Source organism: Acipenser ruthenus, chromosome 22, assembly GCF_902713425.1.
Source record: "Acipenser ruthenus chromosome 22, fAciRut3.2 maternal haplotype, whole genome shotgun sequence".
Taxonomy (NCBI): Eukaryota; Metazoa; Chordata; class Actinopteri; order Acipenseriformes; family Acipenseridae; genus Acipenser; species Acipenser ruthenus.
In genome coordinates, this window is record NC_081210.1 from 19,768,292 (window position 1) to 19,792,736 (window position 24,445).

General features: G+C 36.7%; 1 long non-coding RNA gene across 1 annotated transcript; it reads right to left on the reverse strand.

Annotated features, from left to right (window-relative positions):
- Positions 1-5,058: 5,058 nt before the first annotated feature.
- LOC117431066 (uncharacterized) lies at positions 5,059-23,717 on the reverse strand. The gene is made up of 5 exons (XR_004548643.3): positions 23,568-23,717; positions 12,129-12,216; positions 10,400-10,477; positions 9,237-9,293; positions 5,059-9,040 (listed from the first exon to the last, which is right to left on the reverse strand). It is a non-coding gene; the product is annotated as an uncharacterized LOC117431066 (long non-coding RNA).
- Positions 23,718-24,445: the final 728 nt, after the last annotated feature.

Sequence of the window (24,445 nt, forward strand, 5' to 3'; positions counted from 1 at the left end):
GAAGCAAACTATTATTACAGGGTTGCAAATCATTTAGAAAATTGGTGCTAAACTGTTTTGAAAGTTTATCACTAGAGACCCTACAATCAAACTTTTTATTGACATTTACGCTGGCTAGACCCCAGAACCCCCCCCCCAACATAAGTACTGGAAATGATAAACACAACTTGACAAAGCATAGATAATAAAATGCGTATGCAGTGGTTTGTTTATGTGCTAAAAACTGAAACAAACATGTTGATTTGTAGTATAAATGATCTACAGTTCATATTAGACTGGGACCCAAAAGACTGAACTCCCTAGCACCAACTCAAGTATTAATTAACCTGTGTGTGATCCTTTTTAGTTTTGCTATAAACTTGCAGGCTCATTAGGGTTTATTTTCAAATATCAAAATGGAATTTGGCAAGTTCAGGTTAATGAAATGATGCATTCTTGAGCCTTAAAATTACAAAAGAGAATACAGGTTTGCTTATATTTACAGGAATATCACATGTACTTTGAGGGGGCAGAAATTTTGAAACAAAGAAATAGGCAGCTTTCCCAACTAGACCACAGTAAAAAATAATGACTATATTGGTACACAGCAGCAACACAGTACAAAGGATACCGGACCCACACTGGAGCAATTACTCAAGATAGCTTTGGCAGCATAATATAGTACAATGGGGATATTTGTTGTGTGTTTCTCCAGTCTATATAATAACAAGATCCTGATGATAAAACACATAGAATGTGTTCGGTAGCATTCCCAGGGTACGAGAAAGAAAAAAAAGGATTGTAGGGATTCAGTATCTATATTGCCAACACTAACCAATTAATAACACAAAAAAGGTGTAAAAAGCATATTTAAGGATATTTCAAGTTGCAGTCACAAAAGGTTTTCCCAGAACCTAAATTAGTAAATTATTAAACACCTGATAGCAATGTCAGCATTTTCTAAAGTTACTTTCAAACGCTGTGCTTGGTATTTGTGCCTGCAGCATAGCTGCGCTGTTTGCCAGTTTACCTTGGGATTAATGGTTTACTGCAATTATACAATATATTCAAAGTAATACAAGACCAGCAAGTTTCTAATAAAAATAAAATTACTTATTACAAGTCTGTCCCCAGTCTGACTCTTTCATTCAAAATGGTACATACAGTACACAATTACCAATACAACCCACATCCAGCTTCCCTTGCCTATATGAGGAAACAGAGCATTGCCATTGTGATTAGGATCATACTGTTGACATGGTGTCATGATAATTGATTGCAATAATTTATTTAAATTTGCTCATGGTTTCTTAACAGCTAAAAACAGCCTTGTCTGGCAGGACTGAGGGTCTTAAAGATGAACAGGGTTCATGATGTTTTAATACTATATACACACACTGTCAACATCCCGGTCTGTACGCACCAGTGAAGTCAACTCTTTTGTCATAATAAGAAGCGAGTGCTGTGTAACTGCCTCCGATACGAAAATCATTTTATGTTGCAACAAAGCTCGAAACTATATTGATCTTTTGAAAAAACGCAGTAACGCCATGAATATAGGTTGTCAAAAAGCATTATTTTTTGGCTTGTTCAGCAACCATTCGGCAAAGCAAAACTGATTAAAGAAAAAAGAAAGTCGATGATCTCTTTTCAGGCCTGAAGAGAAGTGTTAAATGTGTCCAGTTGAGAGCTTGGGTGGAACAAAAGCCAGAAGACACTGTGGCCCTCCAGGACCTGAGTTTGACACCCCTGCGCTATAACGAACAAGACAAAAATAAATTGCAGGTGTAAGAGACCAATTCTGTTATATTAGTTGTTTGGCTATATTTAGTTTAATATGTTTTTCTCCTTCCATAGACTGGAGTAAAAGCTTTGAAAATATGCCCCCACATCAAGTTACCCATCAATTCTGTCTGCTTTCTTCGTGCTGGTTTGTCTTAGCCAGGCATTTGTCTTGATCATGAAGTTTAGTTTCAGGATCAAGACAAAACACCACTATATTTAGTAGAACATGATTGTATTGAACAGATTTGTGAATACAATGGAAGACAAAGAAGTGACAACAGTGTATTGATACAGTATTTGGCCTCTTGCCTGCTGGGCTTCTTGAGACAGTCTTCCAATAGATATTTTAGGGTGACTGGAGACCCCCACATATATAAGACTAGGGGCTGTTGTAGAGGTGGAGAGGCGAGAGGTGAAGAGATGTTGATGCTGGCACGGACGCTGTTGGATGAATGGAATACTAGGAATGTATACCCCAAGGGAAGTGGCGTAAAACACTGAGAAAGTGACGTCTATTATCATTTGGTGGAAACCTATTATTGAATCCTCAGATTATTGCAGCACAGAAAAGACAATGCCTGGCACACTGATCAAGTTGGACTGAAAGGATTCCCCTGGAGAATGAACACTAAAACAACATTGGGCACCGGGTTCTGGAATCTATCCAGCATTCCACTGTAGCAATGGCTGGACTGCTTTGGAATGCCAATTGAGAATTGGCAGGAAAACCATATAGTATGGTTGCAACTAAACCAAGGTTACAGCCAATTTGTTTAAGCAGATTATCTCACATTACATCATTTCAATGGAGAAGTCCAAAGCACATATTAAGGTGCCAAGCAATGAGTTACAACAGCAGCAAAGAAGTATTCAAACAACAATTATTCCTGACTTGCCCATTGTTTTTGTTTAAAACACAGAATGTAACTTGGTTTCTGGACAGTTCAGAAATTCCAGGACAGTGGCTAGTTGCCTTGTGAACTCTCCAGCTTGCTTATTTATTTGGTAAAAATGGCTATTTTGGACACCTTTGACCTCCTTTTTATCCAATGTGAGGAGATGACCCATTATGTTATTTTTCAGGTCAGGCGGTCAAGTAAAGCTGACTATTTATTAAGATGTTACCAAAGTGAAATATCATAATTCATGTAAAGAGCATTGGTTTGGAAATATTATGCAACAAGCATCAAGGACCACTTAGCAAGTCATCTCACATGCCGTGGACAGAATGTAAAATAATGTACGTGACCCTGCACAATTATGCATTTCAAAATTGAATTTAACATAAGCAAGTGTTCATATTGTGAATGTCATTTTAGATGACATAGCAAAGGCAAGGAAACAAACATTTCAGTCATGTTAAGAACAACAAAAAATGTGTGCAACGCAGCTAGAAACAGGTCCTTCCAAATTTCCAAGTAAGATTGGTGTGCATGATGGCAACAGCTACAGGGTTAGAACACACATTTAATTGCCTATAGTCAGGGTCAATAGTAGAAAAAGGTCTTGCCATGGGATGAAGCATGTGACCCCTATATCATACAGTGGGGATCACATGCAGGTTTGTGTTGCCACCAATCAGAACCTTTAGAAGCATTTTTGATTCTGTTTAGAATACTGAAATGTAAAAAATAGAATCCATATAAAACGGAATCTGTGCTGTATGCAGAATAGTAAGTGCATGTAAACGTATTGAATACCTATTGCTGTCCAGACCAGTTGTGCAACATTCAGAAGTCAGACAGCCCGGTCCACGCTCTGCTGCCTCCCTTATTAGAACATGTGTACTGGAAGGGGGCAGCTTTTTGCTTAGTACATAAAAAAAATAAAAACAATTCAAAGTAATAATTTTAAACTTAGAACTGACCCAAGGACCTTGGCTGAGGAACAAGTCCAGTTAACCATTAAAACAGTAGGTCACCGTTTATAAAAGTTATCATGTGTTTTAGTTTCAACTGTACCTTTTTATTTGTGGCTGACTTATTAAAAAGATATTAAAAAGATATTAGTATCTTGATATATTTGTCAGCAGCAATAACATGGTTGTACATATGTAATAACACGGATGTAATAACCACATTTAGTGCTTGCTAACTTGTATTATGAATTTATGCATTTATTTACATTTGCTTTACTATTGTATGCCGTTTGCAATCAATCCGAGTAGCTCTGGGTTATCTTGTTCCAATATGTAGTTTATCATCGTGTTTGCCTTTAACTGGCTTTGCACATGTCTGGCAAATCGTTATTGCCACGACTGTGACAATGTGACCTTACCTTTGCTAGACCCTCATAATGTATAAATATATAGACAGGGGAGGCTGGCAGAGTTGAAAGTAGATACATGTTTTTTTTTAAAAAAGCAATAAAATGACATTTGAAGCCAACTACTTTCATACCCATTGTTGTAGCGAATACTTTTCCACCCTCGGTAGAATATTGTGTTTAAAATGCAGGGCTCAAAAGCCAACATCATCATAAGCAATACATTTTTTCTCACGTAGCAGGGTCAACATGAATGATTATACCCTTAGAGATATTCAGAATAAGACATTGGCTTTATAAGATGCAGCCAAGCAGATGGCTAATATTATTTTACTGGTAATACAAAGTCATGAGGATAATTCTTGAAAATAAAAAAGGTCATCATCTGTGCGAATTATAATTTTTCTGGACAGCAGACAGCTGAAAGCCATGCCTATATACTGTACATACAGAGGACATAATTTTGCTGGAAATGTGAATATTGTCATGAAAATTCCAAATGCTAAAGTGTTTGATTCTGCACCTGATCAATCTAACATCACAAGCAAACAGCTACTTGTTTCATTATACAGCAATAAGAAAAATCCAGGAGATGGCAGTAATGTATTGTATGAAGTGTGTTACTGCACTATGTTTGTAAGGAAAAAAATAGGAGGTGGGATGGGATTATTTTCTGCTTGGTAAAAATTATAATTTGTTTTCTAAATACTTCGAGTCATAATGTTTGTCAAAGAATGTTAATAGTTTTTAAAACACCCACCCACACACAAACACACAAAAAAATGAAGATAGTCTTTCCTCATAGCAAACAAAAATAAAAAAGGTGCTGATGTCCATTTCAATGAATTAGAAAAATACCCCCCACCCCCCTTCCAACCAAACATCCTCAAAAGAATGGCACTTATCTTCAGAAATCCAGGGCTTGTTCCTCCTCACGGATAGGCTCCACAGGTATGCCCTTCAATTGCAAATCCCTCCCTTCACAAGAGGTAACAAACAGAACAAGTTTGAACAATATTTATTTTTGTTCCCTTTAGAGATCCTTCCAGAAGGCCTTTACCAAACATTCTCTTGCCAAAGAACCCCCACCAGCTGACTTTAATTGCTTAATTGATCATAATTGGTTAAAAGACTGATTATCTCATCTCAGTAACAAATAAAGTCACAGGGGGTGCAGAAACTCTCTGGTAATTTCAACAAAATGAGGCCAGCACTTTTCTTTTAATCCATATCTGGCACAAAAATAAACTGAGACTGAAGTTGCATATACATTTCTTAACAGACAATGACAGATAAACCAGAACACACGTTATACAAACAAGACAGGGAATCATCCTTTTTGTATAACATAATACAGTAGCCTAATACATTTTGTGTTTCGGAAGAACCTTACCATATCTCACTATATGTCCCATTGTTCAATTAGGAAGATTTGATGTGGGAAATGGCACTAAACAGTATCAGCTTGTATCTTTTTTCATGTATTAGTCAGTAAATTTAGTACAAAATATGTTGGAATCGCAGCAATCCTTTTAACCCCTGCAGATTACAAAGCAATTGTTAGCAGGGCAGTTGAAGGCAAGACAATCATTTCAGTCACACTGAGTAATTGTGTATTGTCGGTATTCTGTGAAAATGGTGTAAGTATTAACAACCACTTAAAAAGAAACACTTTTCCATTCCCAATAAAAAGCAGAGCATGTTGCTTCATAATACGTTTAATTGATAGTTTTACAAAAAGAATCCGCACAGCACACAGCAACAAACCATATACACTGACATCACAGAATTAAGAGAGCTACGGTTTGGATGGATTGGCTGAACTTCAGATATTAAAACAACACTGCCTGGAAATACAATTAATAAAACACCAATACTGCAACATGCCGCAATTAAACCAATACTGTAAAGTGAAAAAGGAAAAGTAATGTAATACATGTTTTCATTTAACAAAGCAGAAGCAAAATATGTACACCTGTGGCCAAACGTTTAGCATCACCCTATAGAATTCACAAATTTAGCTTAAAGTCGAATGAAACCTGCTGAATAATGTTACGTTAACATATTGAATTACACACCGCTTTGTAGTTTTCCATATGCTTAACGGAAAATACGACATTTCAAAATCTAACATGAAATACTGTACTACTATTATGGCTTCTGGTAGACTTTTGCAATTTCATTTAGTAGTTTCTTTGATTACATGATAAAATATGTAAATTATGTTCATATAGTTTTTCTTTTTTTTAAAAAAAAATCTCTCTATCCTAAAATTCTAGGTAATACAAAACTTTTGACCATATCCGTGTGTGTATATATATATATATATATATATATATATATATATATATATATATATCCATTTGAACAAGCATGTTTTAGTCATAAGAAAATATCCACATTTTAAACACATATTCCACATACAAGGCATGTACAGTTGCTCAGATGCAAGGCTGTGTTTTGAATTGGCACAGTAAACTGGTTTTAAAAGGTACTGTAAATAATGGCAACTTCAAACTAGTTCATACAGTTGGACTTTGTTCTACACTAGAGCACAAATGGTACACCAAATAAAAGTAAGCAAGGATTTAAAAACCCATCTTCCAAACTGCCTCTACCAGTACAGCTTGTACTGACCCATTCTCGTTTAGTTTACCTTCGCTTTGAAACATTTCTGTAGCTACAACTCTACAGAGCAGGCCTCTCTCTCGTTCTTTCGGTTAGATAGGTGGTCTATTTTCATGATCTAATCAATTACAGATCTAAATAACACTACTCTTCAACTTCAACATAATCCTACAGGTGTTGTCACCAGGTGTCATTTATTTACCGTATTCCTTCGAATTTAAGACATCCTCGAATTTAAGACGCAGACCAAATTTCCCACCCTCAATCTGAGGAGAAAACAAAATATCAAATAAATATTAGGGTTGTCGGTAGATTAAATCGGTAGATTCATCCCTACTCATTTTTAATAAAGGTAATGATCTTATAGTGGCTGTCCTGTATATTAATACATAAAAAAATCAATAGAATCTAAAATAACATAAGCCCAATGGGAATTTGGTCATTTTAAAAGCGTTTTTATTTCAGTAAAATAAACACATTTCCACAGAACAACGTCAATCCATGAAAGAGTTTAATAGCAAAATATAATGCACAAGAACTGAGAATGGGCTTATTTTTTTGTCTTTGATGCAACCATACCATATATAACACTTATGAACCTCCTTATGAACAATCTTTATTTTATTAATTTTTTACATAGGGCTTCCGGACAAAAGAAATAAAATAATTCAGGACCATGAAACAGGTAAACATCAGTTAAAACAACTCTACTACCCATGTTCCACAATATAAACTAGTAAAAATCGATATACATGAACAACTTGAACAGTAATGTAATATTAACAGTACTAACATCAATAAAACAAAACGTTGCAGCTTGTGACACTAGTAAACGACATTTACTTGCCTGAAACCATGTCAGGCCAAATGAAGGAATCATGGAAAATAAATGCTGCACTGCACAGCCAACTCTGTACATCCAACTTAAACATAAAAACCTTTTCACCAACACAGTTTTGAAATGAATAAAGTCTGCTTTTATTGTAGGAATGCAGATGTATTTTTCCAAGCTGGCAGCAGATACTGAGGATCGTTCTGGACATTGTAGAAAATGTAAGAAGTGTGTGTATGTGTGTTTGTGTGTGTGTGTGTAGCAACAACAAACCAGACACGAACTGACGCGGGAAGCCTTCTCATGCGCATTCTTTCTCAGCTGGGGGTGTTGGGAAATGGAGTTCAAAATGCCCAGCCAAAAAAAAAACAAAAACTGCCCGATTAAATTGTAAAATAAATTAATCTGCGATCAACTATTTAGTTGATTAATTGGTCTGAATAATCTGTTAATCGGATCAGTCCTAATAAATATGCATTTACAAAGGTACAACCTCAATTACGCATATGGAGGCAGTTTGCGGCCGTCTGCTGTCACACAGAGCATTGCAGTTAAGTGCTGCTTCTCATTTCCAGTCGTGAATACTCACACCTGTTTCTCCCTTTTTGTGAACTGGTATTGCTTGGCATGTCGATTAATATGGGGGTCTGATCAGTCCAAGCTGGTACTGTTTGTTAGAATGGAGCCTAATAACAAAACTCTGAAATTGTAAAAGCTTCTCTTCGAATTCCTCAGGAAGCTAAATGATGCTTCTTTGAAAATGGCTGCCTGTATGTCATGGATGATTTGAGATCAGGCAATAACATTTTTGTTCATCTTTTCTCGGCAGTAAGTCATGTTGCTGTTTGTGTACTTGGGTAATCATGTCTTTTGTTGGCGATTTTAATACATGCATCACTATACTCGACCTGGATAAGGGCGTCTGCTAAGTAATAAATAATAATACTCGAATTTAAGACGCAGGCCATTTTTTAGAAGAAAAAATTGTTTAAAAAGTGCATCTTTAATTCAAAGGAATACGGTATTTCAGAGCAAAATGGAGCTATGCCCATCATTTATCTTCCAAGACTTCCAAATGACAAAAATGATAAGGGCAACAATAAAAAGGTACGGACAACATATTTAAGGGTTTGAAAAATCCATTCAACAACACAGAATAAGACTTGGCTAGTAAGATGTCACCCATTCAAGCACTCATGCCAACTCATGGCAAGACTTCATATGAACAATGCCAAGTCATTTTACTGTTAATGTACATTCAGTACAGGTGAACTGGCATTGCAATGGCATTACATCAGCGTTCTATTTGTAACATGATAGCAAGAATGAAAAAGGCAAAGCCCTACCACCACACCCGCAATATGGTACCCTGGTCCATTTTGACTGGATTAAGAGAGAAATAAGTTTGCAAAGATTCCTTGGTTTCTGGAAAAATAATGAACCCATTGAGGGGAAAATGTAGCCAAGCCAGTCGCTCGTGGTCTTTCAGTTCTCTTCTGCTCCAGTTAATTCCTCAGTTGAAGACGATGTCTCCAAGACTTCACTGGTCTCCTGAAGTGGAAAAGAAATTAAACCAAAAACAGTAAGCAATGCAACCTCAAGCAGGGATAGATACGCCACACATTTGGCATAGATACGCCGCTGTACAGTATGTTTCAATTTCGCCTAACCTTAAAAACACTTTGAAGCATTAGATTCCCAATACTGTATCTCTGGAAATCCACTGGAATTTAGGAGATGAACTGACCTTCAGTTTCTCCAGTTCCGTTTTGCCCGGCAGGGACTTCTGTGGTGTGTGGAAAGCCTGCAAACAAGCAAAGGAAATACAATAAAAAAAAGATCCTTCTATAATAACTTTCAGGTACATTGCAAGAGTCTCAAGGTCTTTCCAAACAGGGCTTAACTGGACCATTGCATCAATTAAAGACATCTAGGCAGTTTGTTCTACAACCACAACAGCAGATATCAGGTCATTACATGGGGCAGCATATAAATTAGTGTCTGCAAATATCAATAAGCAACCGGGTGGGTGATCAAATCATATAGGTAAATTAGCAGTGTAACATTTAATTATGCAGAGAAATTGTGGCTGCGTATCAGCCACACTGCACCTTATTCCCAAAACTTTAAGACAGTTTTAAGAAATGTTTAAATAAGAAACAGTTCTTATTTAACAGTTCACGAAACTTGATTAGATAAAAAATGGTTTAAAAAAATTGTCCTTAAAATAATTGTTATGTTTTGTGAACAGGGCCCATTGTTTCAATATGTACAGCTACTGTTTGTAAGAAAAAAAAAATGTAAACAAAATCTGTAAAATATAGTCATTACTGTAAAAAGAACAAAGTTCTAACCAATGATTTAGTCATATTCAGACAGTGAATTATAACATGTATTTTGGGGATTTACTTTTTTCATGCCAATCCCAAAGTGGAATATATTTGAACTTCACAGATAATATTTCAGTAGGGTCATTCCAGCTTAAGTGGACGGGACACGCTCCACTTAATTATTTTTTGTTGAAAAGCACTTGAAGCAAGCTTATACCAACATAGTGTCTGTGTCTTCCCACATAGATACAAAATCAGGGCAAAGCTTTTTTGGATACCATGGAAATCTTTTTTTTTTTTTTGTATCAAAACAAATGGAAAAAGAGTCAATTTGAGCATGAACATTCCTCATAATTTACGAGTTAAAAGGATACTTTATGTAATCTTCCTACTATATAATGTCTTACCTGTTTGATATCCTGTTATGTGTTTTCTATATGATTACATATTGTTATTTCTTCTTAGATCATTGTTTGCCATGCTTACCAGCTATCCCAGCAACACTGTTTCTGAAAAGACTCGAAGACTAATTGTGTGGAGGCTTTATACAGACCTGTGTTAGCTACACACATGATATTACCTTCTTCGCTTGCTGGACCTCGTCAGTGGATTTGGATCGATTCTTCACTGTTTGTTTCTGAGGGGAAGATGACTGGCACTGAGACAGAGAGAGACAGAGAGGCAAACAAGAATTTCAGACCTTTAAAAAATGTCCCTGTTTGAGTTAAACACTACCCTCCGTGCTGACTCATGCTGAAAAGAAAATACGAAATGCCAAATTAAAAATGAGCAATTTTTGGCATTTCCAGAATTTGACCCAAGGTGTGATAAGCATTGATAATATTCTGCAAAAAAAAGTTTTGAAGTTTCAGTGCAGTTCTTCATAACTCATTTACATTTTACAACTCAACAAATGTTTCCTGTCAAATCATTTCCTAAACCACACATTTATTTATTCACCTCATTGTATTTGACTGTAATAAGTGGGTAAATCACTGTGCAGCTCCTCACTATCAAAGGTGTCTTTCACTACAGTATTTTAAAGAGGCTGCCTTTTTGTAAACACAGACTGGTTATAATCCTGTCTTTTTTGTAAAAGGAAAACCATTAGTTTTACAAAACTACTGACAAAAACGCATAATACATTATATTAGTTTTACAACACAACAGGCCATTTGAACTACAGTGCTCCCTTGTTGTAAGCCGGCCCTTTATACCAGGAAACTGGTTATAATGCAGTTTGGTCGTGGCTTCAACTTGCTCAATAATGGCATTCCAATAGCACTCTTACAATAAGGCAGAATAAAAATAGCACCCTCTCATAATGGCTCCTGACTACTTTGTTATAAACGGGAAGCACTGTATTTATTTAGCTAGGAAAATAAGACTGAGACCTGGATACAACTGGCCACATACAGTAAACTCCTTTTATTGTGGTCACCCAGGGACAAAGTCTAATAGTCCACATTAAGCAGCTTGTCCAAAATAAATAAACATGCAAGAAACAGACTCATGTGATGCATCACATCCAATCAGAAGCACAGCAGCAGCCATGGGGCATTTTTCTTTCTTTTCTTCCTGTTCAACTCAAACACACTCTACAATCATAAACCACAAGAGGTAATAAAGCTCTTGCACAGAGCTGTATAAGTACATAACATTTTTGTTTAATTAAAAAGCACCAGGAAACCCCTTTACAGGTTTTATTGATGCGCATACAGCACCACACAACACACAAAGAGGCATAAAAACTTGCCAGCATGTTTGTTCAGCAAAGCAGTGTATATATGTAGTATTTTTGATTTTGCCCGTAAGTGGAGTGCACTCAATTTGCATGTTCAGAAACTGCAAACAGAGTAGGACAGAAACTCAAAAAGAGCAGACAGAAGAACCATGTGTCTATAAAATCATTTCAAATCAAGATATTCGACCCATTACTGTGATCTGGGTGAACTGGCTGTCTGGTCATTGCTGTCCTGTCATAGAATGAATTCAACTGTTCTAATCCACTGATGCCACTTGCTCACAGTTGGAACAGTTAATGAGTGTTGTAAAAAATGTGACACCTCCTTCACTCACATACGGTACACTAATTCCAACCCAATATGGCTTGGTAAAAATGCCATTACCTACAAACTGCAAGTTAACAAGAACAGGAGCACTCTGTGTGTATCTGTTAACAAGAGGTGTACTGTTGAAACAGTGGCAACACTGTAAAATATTTACAACATTGATTTAAGAAGTGTGATTTTCAATCAATTTCAGTACTGTTGCTAGGTTTTGTGCACCCCATGATAAATTCTACTTACCTTGGGGTCCATAGCTACTTCCTTTAGAGATTCAAGGTGCTATGAAATGTGTTGGCTTCCTCTGCAGAGCTGACAGATTTAAAACGACCTGTGGAAGCATAAAATGTATCATTATCGTTTGTGTCCTGCAGAATAACAGTAATGCCTGCTGGAAGAGGTTCACTGAAATGTAAGCATCTTAAATAGACTGATCTGTGGATTAGGTATTGTTTCCTGTTCAGAGTAATGGAATATATCTCGATTATTTTAATGCCTTTCCCACATTGTTATTAGAAAGCCCTAGAACTGTAATACAATTGATCTAGAACTCAGTCCAGTTATACGGCAAGGTTCTGGAAAGAAGTAGAACTCTGTAAGGTAGTATTTGCTTGTTTTGTCCCAATAAATGCAGTTAGTGGCACATGCCAGTACATGTACAATCTTTAGAAATTGCTGGTGAATTCTACTCAGAAGTACTGTATTTAGGAGTACGTGTTGGCAGTAGTGTAGAGAGAACAGTAAAGGGTCAGTCTGGATGTGAAAGGAGGATTGTGGGTATCCGCAGGAAGTTGATGTTGAAATGATGAGTTGGCGCCCAGGATTTATTTACAGGACCATTTGATGTTACCAACAATGGTAGATCACAGGTGTGCATACAAAAATGTACAAAAAGGGGAAGAGAAAATTAAACACTGAAAACAGCTAAAAACAAAAAATGCCATGAAGACTGCTCCCGTTATAAAGGGAGGTCCTGCTGACGCACTTCACTGTACTTTGCGGGATTTAAAAATCCCTAAACTCATTTGAAAAACCTTGCTCCCACTTCCACACACGGTGGTCAGAGGTTTGGGTTCTTGTTTCACCAACTGTAAACAACAAAGAAAGGCTTGTTGTCTGGGGTTAGCATGGACTTGGTTGGCTCATCAGCCTTGATGTGTGTCAGCATCCTCCTTATATAGCGAGATGCTCTGCCGGTCAAGGAACCGCAGCAGTCCAATCATCAGCTGCGATTCTCTGTAAAAAAAACACTGCTGGCGTCTGTTTGGCTCTAAATATTGAGAGAATAGTTACAAAAAAATAAATAAAATACAAAACACATTATTATTCCCACGTGCGTGGCCTCAGCTCTGCCACACTGGATAATTCAGGTAAACCATGCAAGTGAGAATACCGATGTTGAAGTTAATAAAAAGTAATTTTGTTTCATTTTGCAGTCTTGTTCAACATTGTAAATCACCTCCTGTCCATACAAGCACTAACATGTGAAAATAACACTATTTATTCATGGTTACTGGAGTTGATAAAAGGACATCCCCTGTTGCCTATCAGTTTCTGTACACTGTTCTCAGCTGTGAGCAATAATAACCTTAAATTTCACGAGTCCGTAAATTTAACAAGCCTTTGCTTTTTTAGGTCATGTTTAACCGTGATTAATTCCCCCTGGCATTTAGCCCCCTGAACCTTTAGGTTTGACAAGTTAGCTGAAATTAAATTAGACGCCTCAAGAGAGAGCACAGCACATAGCTGCACCAGCCTTATATTATGACTATTCAAACTGTGGTTATAAAGCATGCACTTTGGAGGTGTTCCATGTGAAACTTCATTCAGCTCAAATAAAGGACAAGGGCATATAAAAGGAATTTTACCTACAAATGATGGCCAAAAATATTTATTGTGGAGTTGTTTCACCTTGGTACAGTATATCTGCGGAAATGCCACATTCTTACTTCTTTGGAATAATTTCTTTTAAGCGCCATCTTTAAACAATATCATATTTTGATATTTATCACGTCATAATGATAATTACACTGAAGACTGAAGTTGTCTAAAGATGGTACAAAATCCTGCACAGGATTCGATACCCATAGAAAAATTAGAAATGACATGTTCATTTCTGCAAATATACCCTATGGTAGTTGTAAAGGTAAAACAACTTTCAAGTTACTTACAAAATTCTATACTTAACTTGAAATCTTTAACTGTTTAAAAGCTGAAAACAATTAAAAAGGACTAATTAAGCTAATTAAGTTACATTAAGGGTTCAATTAAGTAATTGCCAACTCAGTTGGCATGAAAACCAGCAGACACAGGGGTCCCCCAAGACCAGGATTGGGAAACCCTGCTATAAGGCATAAAACAATGCCAAAATATAATGTTTGGAATCACAGTACCTAGAAAGGGATGCTGTTTTCAATGAATTTTTGTCTGCATCTCTTACATATCCTCACTATTAATACCTTTCTAGATTAGGACTGCTTTATCTTCCTCATCAGCATTACAGATTTCTTACCCTGTATTGCAGCCTGGAATCCTCTAAAGTAAACTCCCTTGATGTACTAGCTAATCATCGAACAGCTCAAGGGAGTTGGGACTTGTCCCCTTTCACTGGCTCTGCACATTATCCGAATATTAATGTGCTCTGAGATACTGCAAAATGCAGTACTTATGCATTTTTTATTAATTTGTTGCTGTGAAATGACAATCCCATTTCTTTTAATGTTTATATTGATTTCTGAGCTTTGTCAGCAATACTGGTAATGTGCGTTATATATGGGCTTGCCAGACATTTCTTATTTTTACACTTTTTTTTTTTTTTTGTCTGTCTGGAAGTGCAAAGGGACATTTTCAGAGACAGGTTTTGACAAGAAATCAAATTTCTTCAAGACAATGAAAAAGGCTTGTAGTCGAAACATTTCTCATTGAATTTATGATGTTTTTTTAGTAATTCTTTTTTTCGTTGTATTACTTAACCTATTAAGTACCAAATACAAGCTGTATTTATGAAATTTGATACATTCTAAATAGTTCTTCACTGAGAAAAAATGAAATCCTTTTGCTTTGGCTAAAAACGATTGTGTCAAATTAGACATCTGGATAAACAGTTATTTAGATATATGTATTTAAGTATGATGCAGAGACAGACAGCTTCTGTAATCTTCTATGCAGCCTCCTGTAGACCACAGATGATGACACACTCAATAACTTGGGCTATAGGTCCTTAGCAAGACAGCAAAACCCTAAAATGTGACAGCCAGCCTCCACTACAACCCCTGGCAGCGATATGCATTTCCAGGAGGTTAAAATGGGATCCTGCATCCTCTGATCCTGTGAGTAAAGCGAAACTGTGTATTGCTCAACTATCCCTTTTCCTGGTAATAACCAAAACTTAAATTTTTTCTTACTTCAACTCATAGTCTAGGCTATCCGTCAAGTTTGATTGTCGACGACAAGTCAGATTAACTGTTAACACAGTAGTAAAAGGTAAAACTGATTTCATTCCATTTCCAGTTGAACATTTACTCATAGGTTTAACACTTAGTTCTTCATACTGCATAAGAAGCACTGGAGTCCTTATAAAGCAAAAACAGAAGTAAAATCTCCACTGGATGTGGATTATATTTCACTTGAGGTCAACGATAGATTCACAACAGGCCTCCGAAAGCACAGCCGTTGTCAAATAAAACTGCATAGGATGAAATATTGGTATATTGTGGTGATTATTTTAACAACAACAAGAACCACAAAACAAAAAACAACATTAAAAAAACAAACATTTTGTCACTGATTTATTTCCTTGTACACTTAACCAGTCCTAAAGTTGCTTGAGGGCAAGACAAACAATCAAGTTGTGAACCTACATCCCAATCCCTAGACTCGATGATAGTCCCAGACGAGCCATGACCGCATGGGTGACATTTCACAGCGCAGTGAGCACAGCGTGGCGCATGAATGAGTTTGTATAAGGAAAGTGTTTGTGCCTTGGAGATTTATTTACAGTACGTAAAAGCAGAAGTGTAACTGTTGCGTGGTGTATTTTTCAAAACAGCAATGAAGCCTTCTGGTAAACACTTGTATATAATAATTGCGAATACGCTCTTCATAGAAAATCATATACATTTCTTTTTTTATTAAAAAACAGCTGTAGACGTATGAAAAGAACTAATTGAGCCTTCATAGATTGTTATGTAATAAATAGCAGGGTATGTTTTAATTAAGCCTGCCTGGTAATGAGTCCCCTCTTTGCAATTGAAAGAGGATGATGTCTCAAGAGGGGTGCGGAAGGGCCCTGCAGGGGTTGTGGGTGCCACAGCTGCAGCTGCTGTTCTGGTTCCTCTTGTCTAGAACAGCAGTGCCCATCAATAATGAATACAACTCATCGGAAATACTAAGAAAAATGTCAACAGGGCAGGCAGAGCTACGGTATTGAGAGGCCCCATGGATAGAAGGCCTTTCTCAGTCGACTGTACGTGCAACATTAGCATTCCCCTGAGAAGGTTCATTTTTAGTCATTAAAGCAAAAGAAGGGGCGATGTTTTAGTGTGTGCCTCCTCCAAGGATGAGCTGACTTGAGATGAGCCTTGAAGTGTTTTACAATCTTTTATATTCTTGAGAGAGCTGTATTTTTAAATGAATCTATGAAATAGTGGGTTCTATAAATGTTTTTTTTTTTCAAAGCATTGGAAACAAATAGAAATAATATGATTTTCCTGAAGCTTTTTATATTCATGTCATCTTTAACAGGTAAATGTGAGTAGTCTGATTCACACGGGACTAAAACAGCATGCAACACAGCCTACCACCTGAGAAACTGAATCAAACACATGAATCCACCCCACCCCCCTCCCCCACAACAACAGTATCTGCTGATAGATTCCCCCTGCAACGCTAACTCAATGGATGTAAGAATCACATTTGTTCAAGGTGTTATTTCTTACTGGTCACAGTTTTTGACTACGGTACCTTGGTGGGAGTCATTGATAGAGTTGGAACTGCAATGTTATGTCAGGGTAATTCATTGCAATTATAATAGAATCCCAATAGCACTGTAAAGTAAAACTCCCATTCCCTAATTCAATCTAAGGGAGTGACCACAAATACAGGACAATGAGTTCTGAATAAGTAGTTCAAGCAGGGAAGATGCAGCATAAAGTGGCAAGCCTGGTTGCTATGCAATTTTAATACCAAACAGACAAAGAGAAAATTCTGGAATGTACAGTAGCAATCCTTAAGGCCTATATCATCAAATTAATGTTGTCTCCCCCTCATAGTTTTTTCATCCCAATACTTGTTTCCTCATTGTTTTTTAGGAAAGCGTTAAAAAATGACACAGTGGCACAGTGTTCCTGGTTCTGCTACTGCAACCCACTATTCCTGCAGGCCAGTCACGAAGATATGTCACCATAGCAACCATGAAGATGCACTGTGTATCCAGTCTACAGAACTTGACAGCTTGCTTTGGGTGAGTATGATTGTGGGACTCCTGTCAAACTCACACATGACAAAGTGCTTTAAACAAAGAAGGTGGAAATGAATAGAGGGTTGAACCAATCTTGAAGGATTCTTTTGGCATTTTTATCTAAAAAAAAAAAAAAGTGAAGCAAATGTATATTATATTAGAGTTGCTATGGTGTCATCTTCCCTTCTTTTTCTTCATGTTACAGTTTCTAGTAGAATCCCAGGTCTCTAATTTGTTGGATAGTAAAAATAAAATCTTCAGGATAAAGATTTGGTAGGTCATTTTATAAAACTACAGTATAATGCTCACACTACACTACACTATTACATCTAGGAATAGCACAACCATGTGGTGGGCAGGGAGAGCATACATTCGCTGGGGATTCCACTCATCTCATTGGCTCTGGCGCTCCCAGGGGATACCAATGCAAAATAAGCAGGGACCATTTCTCCTTGCCACATTGCAGCACACCCTACTGGCCAGGCAATTTGCTTGGAGGTGGGATCGGAGGATGCTCACTGACTTTCAGTTCTCCTAAGCGGTTATGAGGAATTGCTATGGTAAGGAAACATAAATGGACATTCTAAAACCATTGTAAAAAAAACAATGGGCACTCTTATCATCTATTGGACATTCTATTTGAAAGTTTCTGTGGTTTCTAGGACCCCTTTTGTAAATGAGGCCTCAGTCTCAGTGAGCAAATCTCCTGGTTAAATAAACAAATAAATACAAAAAACTAATAATAAATACCATGTGACAGTGCCACTTAATTGGTTTATGAAAGTTCTGGGGTTTCTTATTAATTTTATTCATTAATACATTTTAAACTGGGACTGCATTGGTGGATATCTTTTTAGAGGACATTAAAAAAAGGATTCCAAAAAGTTGTAAAGCACAGGGAAGTATGGTAAATAAATATGGCACCCCACGGTCAACAAAATTTACCTTGAAAAATATTTATAAGGGTACCATCTGGTAGTTGACCAGTCGTGAAGGTCAGGTAAACGGTGTTTGTAGTGTTAAAATAGTGTTAACAACTCTGTGGCAGTGACTTGCTATGGAAATTGATTAGTGTTGTTATTCATTATTTATTCTCTGTGCATTAGAACAACCCAATTGTCACATGGATCTAATGTGGAACATGTAATTATTTATTAACCATTTTAGTTTAAAAACATTACAATCCCCTAAAGATAAAAATATAGTTTGCAATAACCTGAAGCCATGTGTTTCCGTTTCCATTTAAAAGGTTGCTTTCTCCATACATCAAGCTCACAATAGACATTAATTTTAAATGTTTATAAACTCTAAATGGTTAATTGCCAAGGGATAGCCCTTGAACAGCAAAAGAGCTAATGGTCAACTCTAATTGGCCCTTTTTTCTTTGTGCTTATTGATGATGCATCAATAGTAAATCATATTTTAAAATATGAGTAAAATGAGTAAGTATGAATTACTACATATTAATTTAGTAGGAAATATGTTAGTTATATTTTAATTTGACACTTGTTCAAAAAAGTTTAACAGAAAATTGCCCTAAAATACACAAGATTTCAAGAATGTCAAAATTGGTCATGGCTCAGTAGCTTTTATACATGAGACGGGTGTACAAGACCATATAAAGATGGCTGCCAGCAAAGTCACATTGCCCAAGGGCACTTTTGCCATGGCATGCTTGCACAAGGTTCTGCATCCTACTCCAAAGCTGCAAAGCTGTCACTGTGATCAAACTAGCCAGTAATGCAATCTGCTCCAGATAACCTTTTTTATTCCTTGGACTACTTAATATGTATTGCACGATTCTCATTACATAGCAGAGTAGAGTAACCAAAAAATCATAGATCAAAAATCAGTGAAAACCCATCCTGAATATGTTTATTTAACCAGGTGTAGTGCCTGCAGTATATTAGATTAAAGCATATTCAATACATTATTGAAAGGTAACAGTAGATCTTTGTTTTATTCTCACCAATGTGTTACAGGAATAGGATCTACCTCAGTGACTCATTTTAATAGCAGCCATTAATGACCCTTATAACCTTACGATAACGGGTAACACAAGGTGTCTCGGATTACTGTGTATTTACATACTAGTTACTTGGTAAATACATGTGCACTTGTTATTACAATGTGGTATGCATACTTACAATGTACTTAATGTATAAACATTTTGCACCATACATGTAAGTACACAATTGTATCAGAAAAGGGTTTGAGTTAGGGTAATATGCAAAAGATGTACACATTAAGTAGGCAGCAGTGTGGAGTAGTGGTTAGGGCTCTGGACTCTTGACCGAAGGGTTGTGGGTTCAATCCCCAGTGGGGGACGCTGCTGTTGTACCCTTGAGCAAGGTATTTTACCTAGATTGCTCCAGTAAAATCCCAACTGTATAAATGGGTAATTGTATGTAAATCAATGTGATATCTGTATAATGTGAAATAATGTATAATGTGATATCTTGTAACAATTGTAAGTTGCCCTGGATAAGGGCGTCTGCTAAGAAATAAATAATAATAACTATGCACAATAACAGTGTAATAACGAGTACACATGTGTTTACTAAGTTATTACTACATTTCACCTCCCTGTATTAGGATTTGTTCACAATTTTATAAAACTGGATATCTGCTACTAAATTAGATTAAAGAAGGTATGTTCTAGATTATGTTTACAAACAGAAAGCCACAAACAACTCATCGTCATCATTGATTTTGGGGGGTGAGATTTGGCTTTGATGTAGTAGACAATTTTACTGATATTTAAATCGAGCAGCTTTTGAGCTCAGACCTTGAGTACTGTGTGGGTGGCACAGACTGGTATCTCTGTGAATGTATATTGTGTTTGCCTTCTAATTTATATTCATGTGAATATTAATTTGAATCAAATTAGTTTCAAATGAATCACAATGCCATTATTCTGAATCTTTAAGGACCGGTACCATGATTCAGTACATTCGCTGTTCTTAGATTAAATCTGTGGGTGTCTTAGACTTACTGAGCTGGTAGTTATTAGCAATAAGGGAATGGCAATGAAGTTTAGTATATTCCACAATTAAACACAAGACAAAAGAGCCTGGCTCATTTGCACAAGCAGTTAAAGAACTTTTAACCTCATCTCCCAGTGCAGTGTTTTAAATATTTTACTAAATACAGAGCTCCGCACTATAACACGCATCTCAAGGGACACACAATAGGAGCTTTATAACCGAAGAGCATAAAACGGGGGAGGGGGGAGGGGGTGCCACGGGACACATAACACACATCTGACTAAAATACAAAATAAAATAACCCCCTCTCTACAATGCACATATAGTGAAGCAAAAATGTAACTTTCTGTGAATTAACCATGCATAAAGCACCATGTAATCAACACTAGATTTCTTACAAAAAAGGGGGGTAACATTTCCACTCATGTAATTAGCAATTTTTAAACTTTAAATAGCCTGGCTAAACGGCGTTCGAAGCGACAGACAAGCAAACCAAGTGCGAGAAGGAGAGCGGGTCGGGAGAGGGGAATTGGGAATGGGCTCACCCCAGGTTCGGCTGCCGGAGCAGGGCTGAAGCAAAGCTGAAACGTCTCGTCTCCTGGAGGAACCCGCAGCTCCTCTCACAGCAAAAAAAGTAAATGCATTAGGAAAGATAACCACGTAATAGGCCTAATATTTATTTAGTTATAAATGAATAAGATGTCTGTGTTATAAAGTCCCAGCTTTTCTTCAGTTCAGATACTGTATCAAAAGGGAGAGACAGAAATTAGACTGAGAAGTTGTTTATAGTTTGAACACCGGTACTGTATTTACTGTAGAAATATTGCATGAATCACTAGTATAGGGAATTGGGGGACATGCTGTAGATGTGTTATATCCGAGGTGCATTATAATCGAGAGCCTTATAGCGTGGGAACACTGTATTACATATTATTTATTTCTTAGCAGATGCCCTTATCCAGGGCGACCTACAATTGTTACAAAATATCACATTATTTTTACATACAATTACCCAATTATACAATTGGGTTTTTGCTGGAACAATCTAGGTAAAGTACGTTGCTCTAGGGTACAGCAGCAGTGTCCCCCCACCTGGGATTGAACCCACGACCCTCCGGTCAAGTCCAGAGCCCTAACCACTATGCCACACTGTGCCCCTACGTAGCAAGAAACAACGTCCTGGATTACTTAAAGCTTTAAAACATCAATGTTTTATTCAGCTGCTCTAATTATTTTTTATGCCCCCCCCCCCCCTTGCAAGGAACTACATCTTCAAACAAATCACACATCCACACATAATTGCACTGATTAACACTGAAATGAATGGTTTGCAAAATGGCAGTCAGAAAAGCCTCAGCTACTGTATAACAGGACCAAAAATCAATGAGATATTAAATCAATCATTTATACACTTTTCATTCATTACATCATTTTAAAATATTTGTGAATGCTATTTCACGACCAAAGTGCAAAATAAGGGTAAATTTTCACCAATTTCATTGCAAACATTTGGGACTTCAAAGTTGAAAGCATGGACAAATCACTGCTGGAAACCAGCAAACAATTAGGGTAATGTGGTAATTAATCTAATGACTTCATAAACAAAGCTGCACCAATATTTACACAAGGATAAACATATCAATTTACTACTACTCCTACTACTACCACTACTACATGAAATACTGTGTTCACTTTTTTAATAAGACTCTAACCATTCCACTGGAGCAAATTCCAAAAAAAGACATGCAGTCCCACATACTGCTCACACTCACACATGCACGCATACTGTACACACATGACCTCCAGTTGCTGGTCAGCAGTAGCCTCCAGTGTTTCAGCAGGAAAGATTGATTATTTCAAACATCTCATACCTTCCCCGAAGGCAACCTCTAATTGGACTGTACCACTATCACAAGCAATCAGTTCACAAACCCTGTAAAAACACACCACTGCACTACAAAAACACACTGTGAACACAGTGCTACACACATGCATATTTACATACACATTTACACACACACACATACATACAATACATACAGTACCTGTACATACACACACAATCTAGAAACTGGACAAATGAGGTCATGTTCAATACATTATAAACAATAGGTAAGTCTAACATAGAAATCTATAGAATGAATGTCTTTATTATTTCTTGTATTCATTTCTTGAATGTTATGTAGCATTATTATAAATGAATCCCATATTGAATGTTCAGCTCTTATTTGAGTAGTCTGAGGGATAAAACCATTTTCCTTCCAATCTCATCATAACATTGTGGTATATATTAATGTAAAAAACACACAAATGCACCGGACTAAAAGCACACCATTAATAATCCAGTAAATAACCCTTATGAAAAGCAATACATCAAGGTATATACATAGTTTTCATGCTAAAGTTTTACAATATTCCTCATATACATATTTTTGGCTACTTTAATACTTTTTAAACATATTCTAAACACATATAAAACTGATTCTGTAGGTGTAATTTACTTCAAATCAATGTATTCATTCAAAATATGTTTGAAGTGAGCAAAACAATTCTAACTGCATTGGAACAATTAAATACCTTTACTGTGTTTTTCAGAACACTAATTTTTCACACGAGGCGTTGCTGCCGATTACATTAACAGACAATCAAACCCTCTTACTGTTTGATTGTGTAGGTTTCAGTCTCCTTAAATTCATATCTTCATATTCAAGGAAACAAATTGTTACATTGCAGAACGTCAACCAGCTTCTAAATTAACATTCTTAACCTCCCTTTTAAAACGATGTATACCGTCTAGTTAGGTTATACTGTGTAACACAAGTCAAACATTCTAGGTATCTGTTAAATCAATTTAGCAAGGTTACTGTATACAACAGTCCGGTGTCAAGGTTGAACTGTCAAGGTTTGTTTTTATTAAGAAAGAACACACCAATATCTAATCCATTAAATAATTCATTTTCTATTCCATTATATCTATTGAAAAGAGTGGAAACTAAAATGCTGCTTCAGTATGTCTTTCAGCATTCAGTATGAATTTATATACAGTCCACCGATCTCTTGCTGTGCACCACCAACCAAAAACTGTAGCCCTGGAGAAACAAGTGAATCAAAGCAACAGATTATTTGACATATACTGTATTAAGTGAGATGAATGCCATATGGCTGTGATGGAATGTCATTCACAATAGAATGAAGCAGCAGCTGCCACAGAAGCAGGATAAGATAGGAGGCTCTTACCTTTTTCTGCTGAAAGGAGGATGTGCAGCTCACAGACTTGCAGTTTTTATTGTCATGCTAGTCTCACTTCTTTAGCACTCCCGGCAGCCTGTTCATAATTCCAGTGACATTCCAACCAGCATCACTTCAGCTAGCACAGCCAGGGGGTGTCAGGTGGTCACCGGTCCACCAATCAGAAGGAGGCAGGGAGCACTAGCATCTATTCCTCTACTAGCATGAATCCAACCTTTTCATGTATATGCGGCATGCACCTTTAAAGGATATAGCAATACATGCAATTAAAATAGGTTTTATTGAGATCGCTATGGTTGCCATTTTGATACCCTCTGCTTCTATTCTGTACCATGAAGCAAGTGTGATGATGGTTGGATCTGGTGGCTTGCTGGTTTTCAGCTGGTTGTGCTGCTCCAGGAAAACAGTGTTTTTCATACTCCTGAATTCCTCTATTTGCTTTAAACCTTAGGCGTCAATTGCAGTGTTACCACATTTAGCCCACTTGATTGGTTATTCTAGGAAGAAGAAGAAGAAGAAGAAGAATGCTTAAGGGGGAAAAATACAATTACACACAGGGACTCAATAATCAGTGTACTAGATTCCTGAGCTGCTCTCAATAATCACAAAGGAGTTTTCTTTCACACTTTTGACAGGCACAGAACTAAAGGTGGACTTAAGTACTCACTTCCCACTCACATTGACAAGAACATTACAGGTTAAATTGTGGGCAATTCGCTGGAAAAAAAAAAAAAAAACACTACTGTAATGTTAGTTGCCCATAAGCTTTTTAATTTGAAGCTTGCCTGGTTTTATAGTGTTACCATATCTATCTATCTATCTATCTATCTATATATATATATATATATATATATATATATATATAT